This window comes from Carcharodon carcharias, chromosome 7, assembly GCF_017639515.1.
Source record: "Carcharodon carcharias isolate sCarCar2 chromosome 7, sCarCar2.pri, whole genome shotgun sequence".
In the NCBI taxonomy this organism is placed as follows: Eukaryota; Metazoa; Chordata; class Chondrichthyes; order Lamniformes; family Lamnidae; genus Carcharodon; species Carcharodon carcharias.
The window spans coordinates 156,496,033-156,509,682 of NC_054473.1; the positions used below are offsets into that span (position 1 = coordinate 156,496,033).

A 13,650-nucleotide genomic window follows, 5' to 3' on the forward strand; every position below is an offset into this window, starting at 1 on the left:
ATACAAATATGGCAAAGGGCATACTTAAGTATCTACAGTTGGACAGCATCCTATAGCTGACAACCAACAAATGGCTGTGTTTTTCTCTTTCCGGTCAAATTTCCTTGTTGGCTGTGCATTGTCAGATTGATTTTGCATGCTCTGATTTAATAGTTTTCAATACACTGACTGCATTAAATCAAACCTTTTTCTATTGTCTGTAAAGCAGTTTGATGTTTTGAACATAAATTCTTCAGGGATCCATAAATCTATCTGATGTGCCATGCTTACAGTAAAAATTGAATGTTTCTAAAATGAAAGTGGTATTTCTAGCATTTGCTGTTTCCATCTCCAAATCATTTCAAATCATAGCAGAGTGTGTGCTGAAGGATGTTGCAAAGAATAGCTATTTAAATATTCATTGTTTCTAAACCATTTTTAAACTACCAATTACTTTAATAGTTTTAACATATTTTAAAAATTCTGTTTGAAGCGTATGGGTCCAGATGATCTGGTCTCTGGATCGTCAGAGACTGGACATTGCCCCCAAAATGCGCTGCAGGAACCCTTAGAAGCCGTGCCACGCTAACTTTGTGATAATCGCTCGGGAGGTTTGTCCTTCTGATGGGCAGTTCCCCTGCTCTCTGGGGCCCTCCAAAAAAAAAAGTCTCCAACTTTAAGGTAGAGTCAGAGACTTTGGACAGTTCCAACTTATTACCTGAAGAGGTATCCAAGAAATGTTAGACAGAAAAAGCTTAGTGTAACTCTGGGGTAAATATACAATTGACAACCCCCAACCCTCATGACTCTTTCCCACCCCTCTCACACCACCCAACATGACTCCCCTCACTTCCACCCCCACACCCTGACCTCATCTGACTAGCCCCCACCTCCTGTTTCCTCCCAACCCCAACCTGACCTGACTAGCCCCCACCTCCTGACACCCTCCAACCCCACCAGCCTCACCACCCTACCCAATTACCCACCCTACCCCCTTACCCACTTATACACCTATACATTCACCAATTCACTCACTCATACACTCATTCACTAACGCACTGAGGAGTTTTGGGGTGTTTAAACTCTTAACAGAATACTGCAGCTAGTGCCGTAAAAAGGTGCATGTTTTCTCTCTGCTGCTCCCGCCGAGGTTTCCTGCACTAAGTGATTTCTGCAGGATCCCTCATTAGAAGGTTGGCCAGAAAAATTGGTGGAAGGTTTGTCTGATCAGGGTCAGAAACAGGGGGTCTGACCCTAATTGGAAGATTTGGACCATAATGTTGATAAGGAACACCGTCTGAGCATAAAATTGTGCTATGGATATTTTAGCTTAATCGATTTGTGAATGTTTGATTTCACATGGAATGTGATGGTGGCTATACGACCATAGCAATTATTCGGTGATGATGAACATTTTGGTGAGGTGCAGATTTGTAAGAGGCAAGTCATGTCTGACAAATGGGAAGAGTTATTTGAGGAAATTGTATTGATAAAACGAATTGGGCATTGTCTATGTTCTTCAGGGAAGGAAACCTGTATCCTTATCTGCACTGGCCTATACACATATGAACATACAAACATATGAAATAAGTGCAGAAGTAGGCTATTCGGCCCCTCGAGCCTGCTCTGACTTTCGATAAGATCGTGGTTGATCCTTTTGAATTTTGAATTCCACATTCCCATCTACCCCCAATAACCTTTAGGTTCTTGTTAGGCAATGGAATTGATCTACCTCCACCTTAAAAATATTCAATGAACCTGCCACACCTTCTGAGGCAGAGAGTTAAGTTGTCGCACAACCCTCTGAGAGAAGAAATTTCTCCTCATCTCTGTCCTAAAAGGGCGATCCCTAAATTTAAAACAGTGCCCCCTAGTTCTGGCTCAACACATGAGGAAACACCTTCTCCACGTCCACCTTGCTGAGACTGTCCAGGATCTTATACGCTTAATCAAGTCACACTTCACTCATCTGAACTCCAGTGGAAACAAGCCCAGTCTGTCTAACCTTTCCTCATAAGACAACCTATTCATTCCATGTATCAGTTTAGTAAACCTCCTTTGAACCGCCTCCAATGCATTTACATCCTTCCTTAAATAAGGAGACCCAAACTGCGCACAGTATTTGAGATGTGGTCCCACCATTGCCCTGTATAACTGAAGCATAACCTCCCTACTTTTATGTTCAATTCCTCCCGTAATAAAGGATAGCCTTGTTAATTACTTGCTGTACCTGCACATTAACTTGTTGTGACTCATGCACGAGAACACCTAGATCCCCCTGCCCCTCGGAATTCTGCAGTTGTCTCCATTTAAGTAATACTCTGCTTTTTTATTCTTCCTGCCAAAGTGAATAACTTCACATATCTCAAGTCCCACACAAATAGGATTGACTATTAACTGCCCTCTGAAATGGCCTGGCAGCCCACTCGGTTGTTGCAAGTCATTATTAAAAAAAAAAATGTAAAAAAGGACGTGCTACACTGGTGACTTATGCATCAAATTCAAACATGACAAAGGCACATCCAGCCAAAGTGATGCTGCAAAGTGTCCCTCACCAAAATCTGTAGAATGGCCCTGAAATTGGGAGAGCTATCTAACTTGAGTAACAGACTGACACAGGTATGATTTTGAGAGTTTTACTATTATTCATTTTCCTTGACTCATCTATCACAACCCCTGGTTATATCCTGACCCATCAGCAGGACAGGCCCACCAGAAGTGGGGGAGCAGTTGTACCAAGTCCGCTCAGAGTCCTTAACTTTGAATTTGCACTGCATAAAGTCTCTGGCTTCAGGTCAAATGTCAGCAAGGAAACCTCTTGCTGATTCCCACCTACTTCCCTCCCTCAGCTGATGAATCAGTAGTCCTCCATGTTAAGCATCACCCTGGAGGAAGCATTGGCAGTAACAAGGGCACAAAATATGCTTTGGGTGGGGGACACCAATGAACATCACCAAGAGTGGCTTGGTAGTGCCACTGCTGACTGTGCTGGCTGAGTCCTGAAAGGCATAGCAACCAGACTGAGATTGTGGCAAGTGGTGAGTACCAACATGAGGGAATAGTCTACTTGACCACACCTTCACCAACCTACCTGTCACAAACAGAAAATTTAAGCTCTTGAATTAAAGGGGCAGTGGCTGTGGGTTTACAAAATTGGATAAGGGACAAAAAGCAGAGTGTCATGATGAATGATCAGTTTTCGGACTGGAGGGAAGTGTGCACTGGTATTCCCAAGGGAGACAGTGTTAGGACCACTTTTTTTTGCATATATTATTGGCCTAGGCTTGGGTATACAGGATTTTTTTTATTCATGGATGTGGGCTTCGCTGGCTGGGCCAGCATTTATTGCTCGTCCCTAGTTTCCCTTGAGAAGGTGGTGGTGAATTGCCTTCTTGAACTGCTGCAATCCATGGTGTCGGTACACCCACAGTGCTATTATGAAGGGAGTTCCAGGATTTTGACCCAGCGACAGTGAAAAAACGGAGATATATTTCCATGTCAGGATGGTGAGTGACTTGGAAGGGAACTTCCAGGTGGTGGTGTTCCCATCTATCTGCTGCCCTTGTCCTTCTAGATGGTAGTGGTCGTGTGTTTGGAAGGTGCTGTCTAAGAAGCCTTGGTGAATTCCTTCAGTGCATCTTGTGGATGGTGCACACTGCAGCTACTGTGCTTCGGTGGTGGAGGGAGTGAATGTTTGTGGGTGTGGTGCCAATCACATGTGCTTTGCCCTGGATGGTGTCAAGCTTCTTGAGTGTTGTAGGTGCTGCACTCATCCAGGCAAGTGGGGAGTATGCCATCACACTCCCGACTTGTGCCTTGTAGATGGTGGACAGGCTTTGGGGAGACAGGAGGTGGGTTACTCATCGCACTATTCCTAGCCTCTGACCTGCTCTTGTAGCCAGAGTATTTATATGGCTAGTCCAGTTCAGTTTCTAAAGTTTGCAGTTGATACAAAAGTGGAAACGTAGTAAACATCTAGATTACTACATTTAGAATCTAGTAAATGTAGTGAGGAGGATATTCGCAGACTGGTGAAACGGGTAGTCATATGGTAGGTGAAAAGCTGTTTAAAAAGGTAGAAGGAATACATAGTTTATAAATAGAGACAGAGTGTAGAAGCAAGGGAGTAATGCTTAATCTTTAGAAAACACTGCTTCTGCCCCAGCTGCAGTATTGTGGTCAATTCTGGGCCCAACACCTTTAGAAGGATGTAGAGGCTGTGGAGAAGATGCAGAGGTCATTTACTAGAATGGTATCAGGGATGAAAGACTTTGGTTATGTGGCAAGATGAGAGCAATGAAAACAACTTGTCAATAGCGAAGAGGGGGTTAAGGGAAGATTTGATAGAAGTGTTCAAAATCATGAAATTTCATGGAGTAAATAAAGATAAACCTTTGCAGTGTATGTGTGGAGGATGGTGGAGGGCTTTTGGTGGGGTGGCGGTGCAGTGTGGAACCAGAGGATAAAGTTTTGAAGTAATTGGCAAAAGAGGACATGAGGACAAAAGAATTAGGATGTGAGCAATGATGGGAATGCATTTCCTGATAGGGTTGTGGATGCTGATTCAATAATAACTTTCAAAAGGGAATTTGATAAATACTTGAAGGAGGACAGTTTACAGGGCTATCGAGAAAGAGCAGTTGAGAAGGAATAATTAGCTCTTCCAATGAATTGTCATAGCTGTATCATGTTATGATTTTAAAATGAGCCTATCTGTAATGGTATTGGTCGGCATGACCACTGCACAGACCTCATGGAGGTCAAAGCTCTGTCTTCACCCTTTACTGTGTCATGTGGCGCTAACACTATGGATAGATTAAGAACAGATTTACTACCTCAAAGCTGGAGATTTGTGAAATACTGAGTGTCATTAGCAGAGGAATTGTATTCCACCACAAACTAACCTCATTGCGTGGTATATCCTCACTTCTCAATCACCATCAATCTTGCTGGTCAGCCCTGGTTTAGTGCAGAGTGTAGAAGAACAGAACAGTACCAGGCCTACCTGAAAATCAGTGCCAACCTGGTGAAGCTACACACGGAGTTACATGCGTGCCAAATGGTGAAAGCAACATGCTACAGCTAAGCGATCCTGCAACCAATAGATCAGGTCAAAGTTCTGTAGCCCTGCTACATCCAATCATGAATGATGAAGAACAATTAAGCATCTAATGGCAGGAGGAGACTCTATGAACATCCCCATACTGAGTAATGCTGCAGCCAATGCTTGAATGCAAAAGATAAAGCTGAAACATTGCAACCATCTACTGTCAGAAGTGCTGATTGGATGATTCTCCTACGGTCCCCATCATCATAGATGCCACATGATATTTTGCAACAGTTGAGTGCACTGGACATCAAAGGCTGTAACGCTGAAGACCTGTGCTGGACAACTAAACCTTATCAAAACAACAAAAACTGCGGATGCTGGAAATCCAAAACAAAAACAGAATTACCTGGAAAAACTCAGCTGGTCTGGCAGCATCGGCGGAGAAGAAAAGAGTTGACGTTTCGAGTCCTCATGACCCTTCGACAGAACTTGAGTTCGAGTCCAGGAAAGAGCTGAAATATAAGCTGGTTTAAGGTGTGTGTGTGGGGGGCGGAGAGATAGAGAGACAGAGAAGTGGAGGGGGTTGGTGTGGTTGTAGGGACAAACAAGCAGTGATAGAAGCAGATCATCAAAAGATGTCAACGACAATAGTACAATAGAACACATAGGTGTTAAAGTTAAAGTTGGTGATATTATCTAAACGAATGTGCTAATTAAGAATGGATGGTAGGGCACTCAAGGTATAGCTCTAGTGGGTTTTTTTTTTATTTTTTTAATAATGGAAATAGGTGGGAAAAGGAAAATCTTTATAATTTATTGGAAAAAAAAGAAGGGGGAAACAGAAAGGGGGTGGGGATGGGGGAGGGAGCTCACGACCTAAAGTTGTTGAATTCAATATTCAGTCCGGAAGGCTGTAAAGTCCCTAGTCGGAAGATGAGGTGTTGTTCCTCCAGTTTGCGTTGGGCTTCACTGGAACAATGCAGCAAGCCAAGGACAGACATGTGGGCAAGAGAGCAGGGTGGAGTGTTAAAATGGCAAGCGACAGGGAGGTTTGGGTCATTCTTGCGGACAGACCGCAGGTGTTCTGCAAAGCGGTCACCCAGCTTACGTTTGGTCTCTCCAATGTAGAGGAGACCACATTGGGAGCAACGAATGCAGTAGACTAAGTTGGAGGAAATGCAAGTGAAATGCTGCTTCACTTGAAAGGAGTGTTTGGGTCCTTGGACGGTGAGGAGAGAGGAAGTGAAGGGGCAGGTGTTGCATCTTTTGCGTGGGCATGGGGTTGTGCCATAGGAGGGGGTTGAGGAGTAGGGGGTGATGGAGGAGTGGACCAGGGTGTCCCGCAGGGAGCGATCCCTGGATCATCCTCCGCCATTTCCGCCAACTCCAGCATGATGCCACCACCAAACACATCTTCCCTTCACCCCCCTTATCGGCATTCCGTAGGGATCGCTCCCTGCGGGACACGCTGGTCCACTCCTCCATCACCCCCTACTCCTCAACCCCCTCCTATGGCACAACCCCATGCCCACGCAAAAGATGCAACACCTGCCCCTTCACTTCCTCTCTCCTCACCGTCCAAGGACCCAAACACTCCTTTCAAGTGAAGCAGCATTTCACTTGCATTTCCCCCAACTTTGGGAGCAACGAATGCAGTAGACTAAGTTGGGGGAAATACAAGTGAAATGCTGCTTCACTTGAAAGGAGTGTTTGGGTCCTTGGACGGTGAGGAGAGAGGAAGTGAAGGGGCAGGTGTTGCATCTTTTGCGTGGGCATGGGGTTGTGCCATAGGAGGGGGTTGAGGAGTAGGGGGTGATGGAGGAGTGGACCAGGGTGTCCCGCAGGGAGCGATCCCTACGGAATGCCGATAAGGGGGGTGAAGGGAAGATGTGTTTGGTGGTGGCATCATGCTGGAGTTGGCGGGAATGGCGGAGGATGATCCAGGGATCGCTCCCTGCGGGACACCCTGGTCCACTCCTCCATCACCCCCTACTCCTCAACCCCCTCCTATGGCACAACCCCATGCCCACGCAAAAGATGCAACACCTGCCCCTTCACTTCCTCTCTCCTCACCGTCCAAGGACCCAAACACTCCTTTCAAGTGAAGCAGCATTTCACTTGCATTTCCTCCAACTTAGTCTACTGCATTCGTTGCTCCCAATGTGGTCTCCTCTACATTGGAGAGACCAAACGTAAGCTGGGCGACCGCTTTGCAGAACACCTGCGGTCTGTCCGCAAGAATGACCCAAACCTCCCTGTCGCTTGCCATTTTAACACTCCACCCTGCTCTCTTGCCCACATGTCTGTCCTTGGCTTGCTGCATTGTTCCAGTGAAGCCCAACGCAAACTGGAGGAACAACACCTCATCTTCCGACTAGGGACTTTACAGCCTTCCGGACTGAATATTGAATTCAACAACTTTAGGTCGTGAGCTCCCTCCCCCATCCCCACCCCCTTTCTGTTTCCCCCTTCTTTTTTTTCCAATAAATTATAAAGATTTTCCTTTTCCCACCTATTTCCATTATTAAAAAAATAAAAAAAAAACCCACTAGAGCTATACCTTGAGTGCCCTACCATCCATTCTTAATTAGCACATTCGTTTAGATAATATCACCAACTTTAACTTTAACACCTATGTGTTCTATTGTACTATTGTCGTTGACATCTTTTGATGATCTGCTTCTATCACTGATTGTTTGTCCCTACAACCACACCAACCCCCTCCACCTCTCTGTCTCTCTATCTCTCCGCCCCCCACACACACACACCTTAAACCAGCTTATATTTCAGCTCTTTCCTGGACTCGAACTCAAGTTCTGTCGAAGGGTCATGAGGACTCGAAACGTCAACTCTTTTCTTCTCCGCCGATGCTGCCAGACCTGCTGAGTTTTTCCAGGTAATTCAACTAAACCTTATCACTGGTCAAGCTTTTCATTCCAGCCACAACACTAACACCTATCTGAAAATATACAAAGTTGCCCAAGTATATCCAGTTCACCGAAAGCAGGACAAATCCAAACTTTCCAATTAGCACCCTATCAGCTGATACTGAGTCTTCAGCAAAAGTGATTAAAGGGGTCATCGACCGTGCAATCAAGTGACATTTACTCACTGATTAACTGTTAAATGATGTTCAGTTTGGGTTCCACCAGGATCACTCAGCTCCAGAACTCAATACAAGTTTGATTCAAATGTGGATAAAAGAATTCAATTCCAGAGTTGAGGCGAGAATGACTTCCCTTGAAATCAAAGCAGCATTTGATTGACTTGTGCCATCAAGGAGCCCTAGTAAAATTGATGTCGGTGGAGATCAGGAGGAAGTCCTCCAATGGTTTAGAGTTATATTTAGCACAGGAGCAGGAACTGTAGTTGCTGTAGGCAATTTCGGGCCCTGAGACATCGCTGCAGGTAGTTTCTCAGATGACTTTCCTGGGTCCAACTACTTGTATCATCAGTGATCTTTCACATATCATTAGATCAAAAGTGGAGCTGCTTGAATTTGATTACAAAGTTTTCAGTTACCTTTGCAACTCTGCAAGTAATGAAGCAGGTCCTGCTTGCATGCAGCCAGATGTGAACAGCACCCCCACATTTGAACTGCTGCTGAAATCTCCATCCGTGCATTTGTTGCCTCAAGCCCTAACTAAATAGAAACTTCTAGATCACCTCGTGTATCAAATAATCACTTGATAATCTCGATAAGAAGCTGTCTTTTCTGAAAAAAAAGTTATTTGTTCACTTTAATTCTGCACTTTCCACTATGTGCTTCTGGAGAATTGTTATGCATGGGTTTCCAAGTGTATAGTTGAGCATTTTAGTCCAGATTTCAAGTTTATTATCAGTATTTTGACAATTTGAGACTTTAATTTCCTTTTGGCAGGTTTGGTTGAAATGGCATTTCCTTAATTGCCTTGAAACCTATATTGGATAGATATCAGATTTGAAGTTATAGAGATATATGCAACTGGTGCTATAACCATAAAATCTTGGTTTTTTGCTTTAAACTGCTGTTAAAATCATCTGTTATACCTACCTGTGAGCCATATGATCTGCTTTATGGACATCAGTTAAGCTTTTGACTGAAGATGTCCAAACTTCCTTCCATTGTTGCACTGCAATAAGAGCTTTATCCATGGGTTAGCTCTCAACTCTTCATTGCTGTGGAATGCAGGAAAAACCCAATGTTTACTTCTGCTCTATAATTATATAAAGTTTCTTGAGGAAAATCTTGTATTGTGACAGAAATTAATTCTAACTCCTGATATTTCACTGGTGTCCTCTTGGCTTAGCGTTGGACGTTTTATGTTGTATTTTTTGTGCCAGAACATTTGATTTTTATTGCATTACCTTGAATGCCTTCCAAAATTGTTCCAGTTGGCACACCAATTTGCTGACTGACAAACATTTGACATTAGGGGTAGTTGTTGACCCAAATTACTTACTTTAAATAGATCCTTGAATGGTCTACTCATAACATTGCTTCAGTTGACAGGCATACCTGGGAGCACCATTAGAGGTTGTTGACATTGTCTTGAATTGTTTGTTATAAGTACCTTTCTAAATCACTGATTCAAGTAAAAGCTATCAAATGTTGCAGGGCTTAAGATATTATTTGAAGAGGTCCCAGATCAGAATGACCCTTTTAAAATCATTCATTGTGAAAGTCTTAGATTTAATGTTATTGAGGACTTGACATCTCACCTGGCTATTTTGATGCAGGCTGTACAGACCTTTGTTAGCCATGGTTTCAGCAGGATCATTTCTTACCAGCCTATGCCAGTCCTTTAATGCAGATTTTGTTGTCAACACTTTCTGCTGCACACACCTGTGGTTTAATCTGTTTCAGTGAGTGTGCTTGAGGATTTTACTGCATCTGCTAACCAATTCAAGCCTATTATAAAGTGAAGGAACTATACTTGCTTCTGGCACTTGTATATTGTTACAATCCCATTAGCAACTCAACTTTTAAAAAGACACTTGAATATTCTCTCTCTTTTCTCTCACTCTTCTTTCGCTCGTGCTCTCTCCTTCCTCTCTCACTCTCTCGCTCTCTCTGCTCGATGGCTCGTACTCCTCCCCCTCGCTCGATGGCCCAGGCTCCTCCCCCTCGCCTGCCCGCCCACCCTCCTCCCCCCCTTGCTCTCAGCCTCTCTAACTCTTTGTCGCTCTCAGTAAATCTGCACAAAACCTGGACAGCTATTTCTATCTGTGTGTTTGTGTTCAGCTGTGAATGCTGGCACTTGGGTTTCAACAGGATTTGACCAGGTCCTGATGGCAACCAGGCCACATCAGTTTATTGCTGGGCAAAACGAGTAGAAAGTCACATGCTCCATTTTTGCTTGAACTAAGAGACAGCTTAAAACTCAACCATCTTTTAAAACCTTGTACTTGTTACAATATTGATATCTTCTGAGCAGGACAAGTTCAATATCCAAACAGCATCAGATTTGGTTGCAACCTTCTGTGTTTCTTTAGGTTTTACTACTGGACCTAATGGCAAACAACGAGAGTTTACGATATGAAATGAATTGCTGCTCTTACTATATACATAAATGACCTGGATTTATGACTTGTGTGGTCAATATTAAAATTTGTTGATCCTACAAATTTGGCAAGTACAGTATATTTTGAGGTAGGCTGTGAAAGATTGCAGGACAGGTTTTTTCAGCAGGATGGTCAGATAGATGACAGTTGCTCTTTATCGTAGAAAAATACATTGTTGAATTAAAAATAAGAAAATGAATTTAAAAATGTGACTTTTGCCCAAAGTCACTTACGTTTGTGTTTTCCATAACCTTTCACATTGGTTCAAGATTCAGTTCACCCGAATTATGCCCTGCCCACAAAGCTAGCCATGTCTCCAGATCAAATTTGCAAGTATCACCAGTTGTGTTGGGTTAGGAAGGCTCTTTTAATTGCATTCATTTTCTTAGCTGCGCAAGTAGGGACATTTTAAAAGATTTCTTTGTATCTTTTTCTTTGCTGGGAAACAGGATGGCATACACCAAGTATTAAATTGTTTGCTATAGTCTTTTTAAGTCATTTTAAATCAGCTTGCACTCGGGCAAAGGACTAAACACCCTTATTAATGTTAAGCCCATTTTCAGCTGTATTAATATAACTGCACCAAGTTACCGCTCTTAATTGTGTCAACAAATACTTTGTTTTGAGAAGAAAATTTGAAAAAAGAACAATTGCAATCTATTACGCTGCTTATTTGCACTGATCCATGGAGGGTTTTAAGTTTGTGATAATACAAATGAAGCTTAGCAGAAACTTGAAGCCTACCCTAATCAAAACAATTTCAAGTGCATTTTGGGCACAATTTCACAATTGTACCTGAAGAAAAAGCGCAACCCAAAGATCCTAAGGTCCACTCGTTTTAAGTAGTGGAAATATAAGCCAGTATAAGATAAGTGAAAGGAGCTGAACTACACAGTGGTGTGGTGGTGGAGTTAATAAGCTTGCTCTCTGCTGCCATATCTTTGGAAATTTGCAGTAATTCGGTTTACACGAATGGGACAAGCTCCAAGGAGATTGATCCTGTGGAAATTCCTGTGCAGCCTTTTTAAAAAAAAAACATTTTAGCCTGCAACCCTTAGCAGCAGATTGGGGCAGAGACAAATAAGATAGGGACTGTGCTTGACTCTTTGATTTCACCCTCTAATAACTTCACAACATTTCTTAGCAAAATACTTATTAAACTAGTATGGAATTCTGATCACTCAAGCACCATTAGTGCTCAGAGTAAAGGAAGGCATGGCACCAAGCCAGGGAATAGGAATGCATAACTTTACTCAAGTCAGAATTCGAAGCCCCCGCCCCCCCCCCACAAAAGGGCTTTGAAAGTGGAACAAACAAATTCCTTGCTGTGGATGCCACTAAGTCACTCAGAATGATCACTTGTCTTGCTTGTAGGGTGGTAACACTTACTCCCAATTCCTTAACCTCCAGAATGCAGAGCAATGCTGAAAAAGTTCCACAGTCTCAGTAGAACAGGCAAGGTTACGTACTGAGTCCCTCTCCTTTTTCCTTTTCGCTCACCCGAGTGACCAGTGCACTTTTAACCCCCTTAAAGCAACATATGGACAAATAAGTCTTCACAGTGTTGTTTGTCAAGGAGTGCTAGAATTGGCATCTTGCGCTATGGTTATCCAGCTACCTTCCCTTCAGTTATTTAATTTGTGACAGCCTTTGTCCCAGGAGCAGGAACAGTAAGAAACATTTTAAATTACTTTAAACTTTTGGGGAGTCTGTAATTGTTTTAAATGCTTCAAATGGACTTTTAAGAGTTTGCATCACTTGTAAAGGGATCAGTAGTAATTTTTGAATAAAAAGAAATACTTGTCCATGTGACCTGGTGGTCCTTGTCCAGTGCCAACAGGAAAGAAGTTAAAGAACAGTGGCAGAGGGGCAAAGAAGAAAGAGAAGAGCTGGCGAGAGGTGGCAGTCAGCAAGCCGAATTGGGAGAGCTGGATTTCTCAGTAATTGGAAAGCAAATATAGGACTGCTGTTTCTGTTTCTTTCACTTGTGACTGACTGAATTCTCAAAATTGGCCATACCGTGTGAAAGGTAAAAGCAGTTCTTGTAGATCCATGCTTCCATGACCGACAAGAGCTGAGAGTTGAGAAAGTCCCAGAAAGAAGTGCTCCGTTCTGCTCAAGATAGCATAGGCAGAACCCTGTTTATGCGGAAACTGCTGCCAGTGGAGAATCAGCTAAGACCTGGAAGAACAGGGACTGCCCGAGGAACATCGGAACTGGGAAGAATTTTGTGGCTGAAATTAGTGCCATACAGGCAGAATGGACTGCCTGGAAAATCCATGAGATCTATACATCGGCATTTGCACTGCAGCGCTGTATCATTGTGATCAAGACTCACTGCCATTGTGTGCATCAGTATTCATTGAACTTATGAATTAGGCAAATTGTGCGGTTGAGTTCAGTTTTCATGACATCATGTATGCCCAAATATATGGTGTTGCCATGGGATCCCCTCTGGGCCCAGCTCTCACCTTTGTTGGGTTCCATGAGAACTGCCTCTTTTATGGAATTACATCCAACCTTCTACCCCTTGCATATTTCCAATGTGTAGATGATATGTTTGCTATATTTGAACCCTCAGCTGCATGTAAGAGTTTCCTTGTACACCTAAATGGGTTTTATCTTGTGCTCAAATTCACCTTTGAAATGGAGCAGTCAAATAAGTTCCCCTTTCTTGATGTGCTAGTTGAGAAATCTGCCAGGGGGTTCTATTTTACTGTCTATTGCAAGCCTACCTTCACTGGTCAATATATGCGTTGGGATCCTTATAGTTCCATGCATTATAAGGCAACTTTGTAAATAGGGCCGGAGCCATTTGCTCAATGTGTAAGCCTGATACTGAATAAGGGTTCATCAAAGCCATCCTGTGCGATAGTGGCTACCCTGATCAGATCATTTCTCACTGCAAGCTTATGAATGGGCCTAAGGCTGCCACTTTCGCTCCTGAAAAGTGTCCAGTCTACCTCAGGTTACCCGGAAGAGAATGGTGTCTCAAATTTGAGTAACAGGTGAAGCTAGCTGTTTCACGCTGCTACAAGAAGTAGCAACGCAAGTGGTGTTCGCCACTAACAGGAGGC

General features: G+C 43.3%; 1 protein-coding gene across 4 annotated transcripts in view; it reads left to right on the forward strand.

The window, feature by feature from the left end:
* The window catches only part of zfpm1 (zinc finger protein, FOG family member 1), a 233,757-nt gene that overhangs the window by 54,637 nt on the left and 165,470 nt on the right, over positions 1 to 13,650 (forward strand). The gene's annotated exons all lie outside the window — the stretch shown is intronic.